The sequence below is a fragment of the Tenrec ecaudatus genome, chromosome 18 (assembly GCF_050624435.1).
Source record: "Tenrec ecaudatus isolate mTenEca1 chromosome 18, mTenEca1.hap1, whole genome shotgun sequence".
In the NCBI taxonomy this organism is placed as follows: domain Eukaryota; kingdom Metazoa; phylum Chordata; class Mammalia; order Afrosoricida; family Tenrecidae; genus Tenrec; species Tenrec ecaudatus.
Window position 1 is genome coordinate 70,178,531 of NC_134547.1, and position 12,466 is coordinate 70,190,996.

Below are 12,466 nucleotides of genomic sequence, written 5' to 3' on the forward strand. Positions count from 1 at the left end.
TATAACCACAAAGGGGGACCCTTATCTTTTAATGCCTCTGGATTTTCATTGGAAACTCCACTGTCACACTATTTAAACACTCGGCTACTAACCAAAGTATGATCCCACCACCCACTCCTCAAGAGAAAGATGTGGCAATCTGCTTCCAAAGAGATTCACAACCTGGAAAAATCCTGCGAGGCCACCTATACCCTGTCCTATAGGGCCACTCAAAAAAAATAACCAGACTCACTGCCATCAAGTACAATCTGGACCTTACAGAAACTGTCTCTGACAGTTTCTGAGAATGAAAATCTTCAGAGAAGCGGGAAAACCTCCTCTTTCTCCCACAGAGCAGCTGGTGGTTTTAAACGACTGACTCTGTAGTTAGCAGCCTAAGGCTTAAGTCACTCCACTACCAGGGTTGCAGTAGGGGCACTATGATTTTGGAATTGACTCAACATCGGTGAGTTTGCTTTTTCTTAAAAAGAATTCTGCTATTCCGGGGCTACACCAGAATAAAATTTATACTACAGTTGCAATTCTTAATATTTTAAAAACAAGCAAACAAAACACAAGCAAGAACTCTTGTTCACATATACATGAATCTATCCTCCAAAAACTGCGAACTAATATTTAATGCTTTCTAAAAGATACTTTTTAAAAAGCTTACATTTTACAAAGCACTATTATTTATAAATTCATGTTTCCAATCTCTTTAATTTACAAATCATATTTCAGGAACGGCAGCAGGCTTTCAAGGCCAACCTATCCTACCTATTTGTACCTAGGACAGCTGCAAAGTGAGCCAATGTAGACTGATATGAAGAGGCTGACGTCCCCACAGACCAGCCTCTGCTCACAACTGCAACATCTCCTACCTTCCCCAAGCCATTCTCCTCCAGGGTAGCATCTGAATCTTCAGTGCTGGCGAGACAGGATGCTGGCAAGAACTGCTTTCATTTCAGAAGTGCACCAAATTGTGTTTCTTTCTGATTAACTTCCGCTTTCCAGGAGTGAGGCTCTTGAAGAGTGTTGGACATAGTCTCGTAGAAACCTTCCTGATTCCCGATTCTTTGTGGCTTGACTCAGTTCTAATGTCAGATTAGAAAGATCTCCCTTCGCCCGATTACTACATTGACTCAAAACCAAACTCACTGCTATCAAGTCGATCACGACTCACAGCAACCCGATAAGACAGGGTAGAAGTGTCCCTGTGAGTTTCTGAGACGGTAACTCTATTTTTTAAAAGTTTTATTGGCATATAATCATATATCATACATTTCCACAGTTCAATTACATTAAGAAGAGTTGTACAACCATCACCATAATCAATATTTGAGCATTTTCTTCTTTCTTGTACTCATTGTCATTAGCTTCCAATTTCCCCCCAACTTCCCCTGCCATACCCCCAAGAAACCATTGATCCAGTCACTTTCTCTATGGGTTTACCTATGCTGGATTTCATGTAAACACACACACACACACACACACAAATAACAGAGGAGAACATCAATCAAAAAGAAGGCAGAAAATATGAAAAAGTAGAGCAAATTTGAAATGGGTCAAAAAGGAGATCAAATGACAAGCTGTTAAATTTGAAGCTAACTACATCTGGACAATCCACTTTCCAATGCACGATAGCAAAGCTACCCACAGCCCTAGCTATGGTCAGAGCAGATCCGCCAGAGGCTTCATTCCCATACGTTTACCCTGCATTTTTCTTTTTCAAACTACAGTAACTTAGTGGTAAGATACTACATTTTAACCTACCTGTATCTGCCACAATCAACTTTACAGTGCTCTCTGAGAACGAGGCTAGTCAGTCCTGGACTCTGGTGAGAGGGGATGCACCCGAGACTGAATCCATGCATGGATCCTGCAAATGGATTCTGGGCTTCCATTGTCATCCATAGCCTTCTGCAAACCCGGTGTTCACCATTTAGGGCAATACCATTCCCTCCTTAGGATTTCATTCATTACAATCCTTGGATCACACGAGCTGGTGTGCTTCTTTAATGAGACTGTGTGTTAGTCCAAGTAGACTAGAGAAACAAATCCAGGGAGACTCATATGTATAGGAAAGAGCTTTATATTAAAGAGTAATTGTGTATTAAGAAAACATCCCAGCCCAGTCCAGATCAAGTCCTTAAGTCTGTTATTAGCCCATACGTCTCATACTAGTATATAAATTCCTTTTCAGACTTATGTAACAATGCTGAATGCAGGAAGATCACAGGCCGGTGAGTGAAAAGTCTTCTGGATCCAGTAGTAGTGGAAGCATCTCCAGGGCTCTGGCAGCCATCAGCGTGGCTCCATATGTCTAGCCAACAGGAATGAGAAGCAGAGAGTGTGTGCATCCCACCTCCAGGGAAGACAGGAAGTTGCCAGAATCCTCAGAAGGTCATGCCCCATGCCCACAGAGAGGCATCAGTGGCTATGACCTGATTGACATGCTAGACTCCACCCCTTCACTCAAGATTACATGAGATTATAAACCTGCCAGACTTTAACTCTTTACAGGCGTAGAAAGGCCCTTCTTTCTGCCGAGGAGCAGCTGGTAGTTTCGAATGGCTGACTTTGAAGTTAGCAGGCAAATGCATAACCACTACACCACCAGGGCACCACTATATGGGCTAGTTAGTCTAAATCCAGAGTTCTGGTGGCCCAATGAGTTAAGTACTGGCAGCTAACCAAAAACTCAGCAGTTCAAACCTACCAGCTTTTCCTTGGGAATCAATGACAGTGTGCACATAAGATTTAGTAAGAAATCTAAAAATTTCCTCAGTTAATTCTTTATAGAAGAAAAAGGGGGGAGGGGGACATGGGGGAAAAGTTCAGAGTGTACTGTCACTGAAGGGGTAGAAGCAGCTGCAATGTTCAGCAAGAGTAACGTGCAGAAAGAAAAGCGACAGGCACCTGAGATTATAACTCTTTATGCTGTTTAGTAAATCTCCAAATTGCATCGTGCAGGGAGGCACTTTTTACTGTCCTGCTGTCTTCTAGACACCCCCTGAAGAATGATCTCGTTTTTACTGCTGTCACAGTGCCTGCTGTCACTAGGTACTTCCCATTTATCGTGGAATGGCAATGCTGTCATATTCAGACAGAAAACACATATTTTCTTACTCTCACATTGAGAGCTCACACATAATTTGTTTTACAGCTTGTTCCAGAGACTGGAAAGCAAATAAAAGTGAAGAGAAAAAGAAAAAAAATCTTGCATGTCTTTTAAAAATAAAAGGTTGTTCCTGCTAACCTTCCCCAGTTCACAATAAAAAGGTTGAGTAAAGAAATAAAAACAGAAAGCTGAACTTGACTGGCTGCTTAGGGTTGGCAAGTAGGTGGCAGGTGAGTTCTTCTGACTGCTTACTTGCTGAAAATGCTTAACCAAAATTTCTCAACCAAAAGATGAACTATACTGGACTTAGGAAACAGACTGTGTTATCTGGAACACAGATTCTACTCTACTTAATCAAGATTTCCAGAACACTGTGTGGAAGCTGAAAGGCTCAGTCTGTGGTTGATCCAGAATGTGTAGAATAGAAATTGCTATGACTGAAGGAACTGAAGGTGTACTATGGGTTTTATGTGGGAATAGTTTATAGTTTAAGACTCTAGTTTCTGGAGAGAAGAAGCCATTATGAGTTGCTTTGAGTCAGAATCAATTCGATGGCAATGGATTATCTAATGGTTCTAGATGTTGCAACTCTCAAAGTATAGCTTTTATCAGTTGCTTAGCAAAGTTTTAAAAAAAAAAGCTTATCTAGAGAAATGTCTGAATTTGAGCTATGATTTTACAAAAAAGAACCGCATTAAGATTTCCTACCAGTCTCCCAAAGGAGTGTTGTGTCTTTAATAGATGAGTGTTCCTGTATTTAGTTTTATTCATATGGAATCTGAGGTTTTGCAGAATGTGGTTGCAGCTGAGGCACATGAAAGGCGATTGTGTATAAACAAACGCCTCCTGGGACTTGTGTTGTTATTGGGATTATTAAATTTCGTATGTAGGTTGCTACTCATGCGATGTCTCAGAAAGTGAATATGGTGCTCGTGAAGGAGAGCACATATAAGCAACATACATTTACTCACTAAGCACATCATGCTTGACAAAGTAAAGGGAAGCGAAAAAGAGGAAGACCTTTGAAAAGATGGATTGATACAGCGGCTACAACACTGAACTAAAACATAACAATTGTGGGGATGGCATAGGACCAGGCAGTGTTTCCATCTGTTGTACACAGTATTAGTAAGAGTTGAAACAACTGGAAGGCATCTAGCGACATAAGGACATGGATTCCCCTTAAGGTTTACAGCCTAACCACAGGCCAAGAAGTTTTTCCAATGTGGCCATGCAAGACACTTACCTCATGGGACAATCACTGAAGACTGGGTCCTATAAGTGCAGCGGAGAAATTAGATGGTACCAGCTGTCAAACGGGACTGACTGTGTTTGGGGTTTGAAAAGCTTGTGCTAAAACAAGGCATTTACAGTAACCATCAAGAGGGGAATGCAACAGACCACCAACAGGAGCAAAGCCATGAAGTCCCCGAGGAACCCCGACTGTAGACTTTTGACTGGGGGGCAGTGCTTTGGCACCTCATCTGAAATGGCTGTGGGTTACTCACAGGGACTCAAAGTCTAATGGTGTAGCAGCGTGGCCTGGGGTGGAGGGAGCACTAGACGGCTCCATCCCTGACTACAAGAGCAATAGGGACTTGCAGGAGGTCTGCCTCCCAGTCACAAATGCTGAGGATTAAAAGGGTGTAACTGCTGTTGGGTATGCGGGTCCCAGGACATGAAACCTGACGGTTTCCAACATGTCCTTCTTGCTATTTAACAGAGAGCTGCTCATCTGCACTGGGTCAGGGTAACAGACTCGGAACTACATGTAGGGTCTTTCCCTTCTTTTTCTGATGGTGTCTGGGGGGGGGGTCCGGGAGGGGCACAGGTGGGGGGTTGTCGTGAGCCAATAACGACAGGGAGAGGGGAATAGCAAGGATACTAAAATTGACGGTGAGGACGATGTAGCATTCCTGGTCATGTGTGATCAATTGAAATCTATCCAAGAGGCATTACTGAGAGATGAACGATGGGTAACGATGGTGGGGCAAGATAAAAGAAAAGAAAAAGAGGAAAGAAGAAAGTAAAAATTATATATAGGTATAAATATACATATGTACACATAGATAGGTGTATGTATCCATGTGTGTATATATGTATATGTGTGTGTACATATACACACAACAAGGATGCGGATGGACGTTGGGCCTTTACTCAAATCTTACCTCAGTACAAGAACCACTTGTTCTAATAAGGTGGCACTGTGTGAAATCCACCTTCCTGACACGACAGACAGAATGGGTGCAAACGCAAATGTGGTGAAGAAAGCTGATGCTGCCTGGGTATTAAAAGATAGAGCAGTTGGGGTCTTAAGGCTTGAAATTAAACAAGTGGCCATCAATCAGGGAAACAACAAAGCCTACATGGAAGAAGCACACCAGCCAGTGTGATCATGAGATGTTCACAGTGTAGCTATTAGAAGTTCAATAACAAGCAATAAAATTGACATTAAAGAGCATGGACAAAATAGAGACCCAGAGCCCACCTGTAAGATAATTGGATAGTCCCTAGCAGAAAGCCACAGGGAAGGAATGATACATCCAGGGTGTGGTGTAGCACTGATTAAACACATAACTATCCTCTAGTTCTTTACTATTTACTCCCCTTCCCATTAGTCTTTGTTTTACCTCATTAATCTTGTTAGACCTGCGTAGGTCCATCTGTATAATTAAGAGCGCTGGATGCATGAAAGCCTAGATAATCCTTCAGAACCAGTAACGGGGTAATGATTCTCTGAGGGTACAGGAAGGGGGGTGGGAAGAGGGGAACTGATAGTAAAGATGACTGTATAATCCCACATGAGAGGCAGGAATAATAGATTTACAGGTGAACAGATAGACATTAGTTGATGTACGATATGGCAAAACAAACAAAAAACCCATAATAATATGTAATAAGGGTTCCTGGGGGGGCGGGGGTAAGGTGGGGGTCGGAAGGGATAAAGGGGAGCTGATATCAAGGAGTTTAAAAAGAAAAAAATGTTTTGAAACGGATGGTGGCAGCAATTGTACAATTATGCTTGATCTGATGGAATTATGCATTGTTACAATATCTGTAAGAGCTCCAATAAAATTATTTCAAGAAGAAAAAAGAAAAGTAACCATCAACCACTTCATGCAAAGGAAAACACACTAACCTAAATGTGATTAAAGAAATTCAATTAAAATCCATGATCAAGAACAAAGACTATCTGAGGGTCTACAATTTAAAGCACCTAGTTTATGGAAAGCTTCGGTCTGCTGGAGTCTTAACTCACTGTGTTGATCTAAGTCCAGACTCCTTTTCAGTTCAATTCCCCAGTGCTTGCTGACCTTTAAATCAACATGGTGGCTATGCGTAGAGAAACCTAGGCAAGCCCAGGGAGGGCCAGCCAGCCCTCAGGAAGAATGTGGTTGAAAGTAAGACTACAGAGTATGCAGAAAGGAACTATACGGAGAATTCAGCATTAAGACTGGAAGAAGACTAACAACCTTGCTTGCTTTAAGAGAAGAAAACACCCGGGTCAGTTAATAATGTGAAGACCAACAGAGAGGAGATTCAAGTGGTCAAGGATTTTATTGTACTTGGACTCATACACTCTATGAAAGCAGCAGCCAAGGAATAAAAGCAGCATACTGCATTGAGCCAATCAGCTGCAATGATCTCAGTAAAGTGTTCAAAAGCAAAGCTTTCACTTTCCGGATTAAAGTGCACCTGACTCAACCCAAGATATTTTCAACCACACCATGTGTATGAAAAAGGTAGACGATGGAAAAATGGAAGGCTGAAGAACTGATGTCTTTGAACTATGATGCTGGTGAAGAACACTGAATATACCGTAAGCTGCCAAAAGAACAAGCACAGCTGTCTTGGAAGACATACAACCAGAATGCTCCTTAAAGCGAGGATGGTGAGACTTCATCTCACATATTTTGGACATGTTATCACGAAGGACAGGCTCCTAGAGAAAGTCATCATGCTTGGGGCAGTAGTGCGTCAGTGACAGGAGATGGACTGACACAGCAGCTGCAACAATGGGATCACAGATAGCATGATTGTGAGGATGGTGCAGGACCAGGCAGGGATGCCTTCTGCTGTGCACAGGGTCGCAGAGTTAGAACCCACTTAAGGACACACAGCAACAATGGAAAAGCATTTACACAAACACCTAGAGAAGTCGCCTGGGTATGCATGTCCTGCGGACACAAAGAACTTACCTGGGCATGTCTTTACTGGTTTACCAAAAAGAACCACCATTCAGCAGAACTTACTTTAGCCAGCCAACCCAAAAAACATTTTACTGTGCATGATATTTTGATATTGACGCTGTGTGGACCCTGCGCTGAGAGCTCAAGAACCCACGTTTTAAAATAAGTGTACTGGCCCTCTTTTCAAATGGCTTATTTACAACAACAACCTTACAGTTAGCAGCTGAGGGGTTCATGATTTTTGTCACAAGGTCACCTGAAAGGTGTCAAACTTCCACCAAAGGGAATTTCTCAAAGACGGGGCCCACACTTACTGCCAATATCCCTCAAAGACACAGGTTAGAGACAGTAATTATCTTGGTACATGCACAATAGAAGGCTGAATTTATGAAGGGGCAGAGATTAAGGACAGGCTCCAAACCAAAATCAAACTCACTGCCATGCAGGTGATGCTGACTCACAGCGACCCTACAGGACAGGGTAGAACTGTCCCTGTGAGTTTCAGAAAGTGCAACTCTTCACGGGAATAGAAATGCCCGCCTTTCTCCTGTGGCGCGGCTAGTGATTTCGAACTGCTGACCTTGGCTTAGCAGCCCTTACCAACTCCGTCATGGGTCACAACACAGCTCCTCACCCCCACCCCCACGCGAAAACGTCCTTAGGGCGCAGACAAGGGCAGTCTCCCTCCTAACTTCCACTCGGATCTTCCTGCAACTCCTACTGGGGCAATCCAAGCGCAGGCCTCCTCCGACCAGATACGCGACGTGAACCTTCGAGAAAAGACACTGCGTTTGGATTCGACCCGCCACCTCCAACTTCCGGGGGAACGTTCGGGGCCCGGTCCCTCCGCGCACCCCAGCGCTGCGGGCTGTGCCCATTTTGCAGACCCGAAAGCCATGGCCCCCGGGAAGAGTCCAGTCAAGGTCACTCTCAGCTGCCGGCGGCCTCGCGGACCCCAATCCTAAGAGGCGGTCCGGCGCCCACGGTGGCTCGCGATCACCCCGAAGTGCACCTGGGGGCGTAGACTCTGCAAAGCCCCCAGGACATGGCCCAAGGCGGCGAGGTGGACAGTGTCACGACCGCCCCCAGTGAGCGTCCCGTCGGGGGAGGGGGTGTCTCGAGGTGCGGCGTCGGGAGCAGGGGAACCACCCCTCCTGCGACTCACTCGCTCGCTGCCACCCCCGGAGGCCTGGAGCGGTGTGTCCCTCGGAGGCGCGCGACGGAGAGGCCCGCGAGGCCAAAGCCGGGCCGCCTGGGTGGGCGGTGACTACTCGGGACGCCCTCAACAGGCCGGTCTCCGCCGGCCCCGCCCCGCCGCCCGGCGCCACTCGTGCGCATGCGCCCTCCCGTCCGGGCGGGCCCACTCTCAGGGGCCGCAGGGGGAGATGGACGGCGAGTCGGCTCCAGCACCGGAGCCCCAACCGCAAGGTGAACCCGAACACCCGATCTCCTGGCAGCGATTAATGGTGCTTACTAGAGTTCTCCCCTCAGGAACGTGTCGCGAGGGCTCGGAGCGTTTCGTTCCCCCCGCTCCCCCTTCCCGCCGCGCGGTCCCCTGTCCGGAGGGAGCGGTCCAAAGTTTGAGAGCGGTGGGCGGGGCTCTGGAAGCGGCGGGAACTGCAATTGGTGGTTTTGAAGGCGCACCGGGCGGCAGCTGCTGTGGAGACCCCGAGAGGCTGGGCAAGGGGGTCGGTAGGACAGCCCGGCGGCACGGGATCGGAGCCCAGCGGGTGGCAGGAGCTCCCGGGAAGCTAGGTCCCAGGGACCCGGGGCTGCACGGTCCCCAGGCTCGGGCCCGGAGCTGGGAAACGCCGAGTGCGCTGAGGAAGGTGGGGGTGGGGTGGGGGCGGCGCCCTTCGGCTGTGGCGTCACATCCGCAGGGGCGGGGCTAAATATAACGCACGTGTCTGGGAGGGGAGCGGTACTGGGGGGACACGTGACGGGCTGCTGCACTTAGCTCCGGTGTTTGCTAGACTTGTGTGTTTGCTTTTATTTTTGCTCACCTTGGTACCCTCCTTTTCTGTCCTTGGCGCATCTCGCTTTCTGGTCTATGTGGCGGCTCTTGAGAAGTCTCTCTTTACAGGAATGTTCTTTGAAAGAGATTTTTTTTAAATTCGAGGTTATTCAGTAAATGTATATTGATTTCTTACTGAATGAATGCCGGGCACCGTGCTAAGCGCTAGGAAGTGGAAGGGAATAAGTTTAAGTCGTTGGGAACCTGACAAGTGTTTCTAAGTGTTTTGCAGCTGTGCCGGGTTGATCGAGTGCGCTGTCCTCTTAGAATTCTCCAGAGTGACCTTGTGCAAACTTGAACCCAAATTAAGACTAATTCGAATTGTTTTAAAATGCAAAGGCTTAACGCTTACTCCCTGCCCTTCGTCCTCCAGTTTAATTTGACAGGGCCTGGGAATGTGATTTTTTTTAAGATTACTGCACAGCTCTCTAGTGTTGGTTTGGGAGAAGTATAGGTTTGATGTTTCATTGACTGTGAGCCCCAATCAACCCCTGATTTTAATAGAAGCATCCAGTTGAGGAAGGGTTACTTAGTTCATTTCACAGGTGTTTGTCAGCAGGTCTTTATCAGGGACATTAAAAATTCAAACCAAATTCGCTGCCATCAAGTCGTTGCCTAGTCCTGCAACCCTATAGGACAGGTAGAACTGCCCCTATAAGTTTCTGAGACTAACTCATGGGAACAGAAAGCCTCATCTGTCTCTCGAATAGTGACTGGTGGTTTTGAACTGCTGGCCCTACAGCTCACAGCCCAACACATAACCACTATACCCCTAGGGCTCCTTTAGCAGGTACTTACTGGCAGTATTCAGGCTGATGAGACTTTAATGTACTAGATTCTCATAGATTCCAAGGATGTAGCTGTGAAGGAGACATAGTTCTTTTCCTTGTTGATCTCAAAATCATAATATAGAGATTACAAAATAAGCATGAACAACGTGATTCCAAATAACTGTAGCAACCACACACCTACTCCTGAATTATCAGCAGTTTGTATTAGCAACCTGATTAAAATATCTATTATCTGTTGTGCATTAACCACCTATATGTGGCAGTATCGAACACCAAGGTACTGGGTACACTGGCTGTGATTGAAGGTTACATGTCCGTGTAGTTGGGCCATCATCCTCAGGGACTGCCAGTTATGCAGTGATACAATTTGACAGTTATGTAATGATACTGAAGGAAGAAGTCCAAGCTGCACTAAAAGCAAAAGTGATAAACAAAGCTCCAGGAATTGGAACACCAGTTGAGATTAAGCAATTTGGGAGGTGCTCGCTCATCCATGCCAAGAATAGAACCAATTTTCTTCCCATTCAAAATAAATAATAGTCCAACAGAATGTGGAAATTATCAAGCAATATCATTAATACCACATGTAGATACAATTTTGCTGAATATGATTTAAAAACGATGGCAATAATACATGCACAGGGAACTGCTAGCCATTCAAGCCAGATTCAGCAAGGACATGGAAGGAGGGATATCGATGTTTACTTAGATTTTAATGTGTAGACAAAGGTGTTTGACTGTATGGATCATGACAAATGATGAGAGTGGTAATTCCAGAACACTAAATTGTGCTTGTGCAGACCCTATGCATAGACCAAGAGGCAGAACAGAACACAGCAAGGGGATATGCATGGTTTTAAAACCGGAATGGTGGGCACGAGCATTGCATCCCTGTAACATGTTTATTCACTATGTATGCTGAGCAGGAATCTCAGAAAGGGGGCTAAAAGAGGAATGCAGCCTCAGGATTGGAGGGAAGACTCATTAACCACTTTCACTATGCCGATGACACCACCTTGCTTGCTGAAATTGCTGGAGAGAACTTGTACTTTCTGATGAAAATCAAAGACGGTGTGGATTACCCTTCAATGAAAGAAAACAGAAATCTTCCCAACTGGGCCAACCAGCAACACCATGAACTTTGGATAAAATATTGAAGTTGCCAAGGATTCCATTTTACTTGGATTCACAACCAGTGCCCATAGAAACAACCATCAAAAAGGAAGAAGACATCTTTCAAGTGTTCAAGAGTAAAACTAATCTTTGAGGATTAAGTTGTGCCTGACTCATGGTATTTTCAATTGCTCGGGTGCATTCAAAAGCTGGTCAGTAAATAAAGAAGACTAAAGAAATCTCGATGCCTTGAATTATTGTATTGGCAAAGAAAATGAAAGGTGCTATTGGCTACCAGAAGAACAAACAAATCTGCTTTGGAAGAAATGCAGCCAGAAAGCTACTTAGAAGCAAAGGTGACAAAACTTCGTCTCAGGTACTTTGGACATGCTATCTTGAGGTGCCAGTCCCTTGAGAAGGAAGTCATGCTTGATAGAGGATCAGTGAAAAAGAGGAAGATGGATCGACACAGTGGCTGCAACAAGGGGTCTCAAACGTGGTCAACAATTGTGGGGATGATGGCTCTGGACTGGGCAGTGTTTTGCTCTGTTGTATATAGGGTCCTTATAAATAATGAACCTGACAGCACTTAATGACAAAGTTCGTGCAATACTCAAAAACCACTGAAGACCCACGGCACCTTAATTGGTCTCTGGAACAACAAAGGAAGGAGGGTCCGAGATAGGAAGCAATGGATGTGTGCTTTCCTCCACGAACAACAGGCTCCTTTCCTGTGGAAGCAGAAGACGGCTCATAGCATTACTTTGGGATTTACCCTCAATAAGCCAAACTCACTGCCACTGAGTTTGTTCTGACCCATGGCAACCCCACAGGTTCGGGTAGAACTGCCCCTGTGTGTTTCTGAAACCGTAACTCTGTATGGGAGTAGAACTCCTCGTCTTTCTCCCTCAGAGCAGCTCATGGTTTCAAACTGCTCACCTCTCAACAGAAGAGGAGCACCTTGAAAAAGTAGGGTGAGAACACTTGAAGAATGTCATCGGTGCCCCTGATTTGTACATGCAGAAACAGAACAACAAAGTAAATAAAGCACCCACAGCCAGGATTCTTGTAGGAGGATGCACTTGTGGTATGTCCTTGGGCATCCACAGGTTGTGGACGTGTCCATTGACTGCCTACTTCTGCCTGTTGTCTTAACCACAGTCACCAGGATCTTCGTGCCCCTGCCACCATTACAGGATGTGATGGGAAGTTCCCGTCTACTACAGAGCCTCTGCTTGGTCTTTGTTCTTTAAATACA

At 45.5% G+C, this 12,466-nt stretch overlaps 2 protein-coding genes across 4 annotated transcripts in view; one reads left to right on the forward strand and one right to left on the reverse strand.

The window, feature by feature from the left end:
- Nucleotides 1-9,084, reverse strand: part of CMC2 (C-X9-C motif containing 2) — a 24,719-nt gene extending 15,635 nt beyond the window's left edge. The window contains exon 1 of one of the 2 annotated variants that reach the window (XM_075536942.1): nt 8,765-9,084. The gene's annotated coding sequence lies outside the window, so the exon portion shown is untranslated. Of the gene's footprint in view, nt 1-8,455; nt 8,599-8,764 lie in introns of those variants that run through there. The other variant, XM_075536940.1, reaches the window with a different exon arrangement.
- Nucleotides 8,642-12,466, forward strand: part of CENPN (centromere protein N) — a 20,012-nt gene continuing 16,187 nt past the window's right edge. The window contains exon 1 of one of the 2 annotated variants that reach the window (XM_075536939.1): nt 8,642-8,718. The gene's annotated coding sequence lies outside the window, so the exon portion shown is untranslated. Of the gene's footprint in view, nt 8,719-8,899; nt 8,979-12,466 lie in introns of those variants that run through there. The other variant, XM_075536938.1, reaches the window with a different exon arrangement.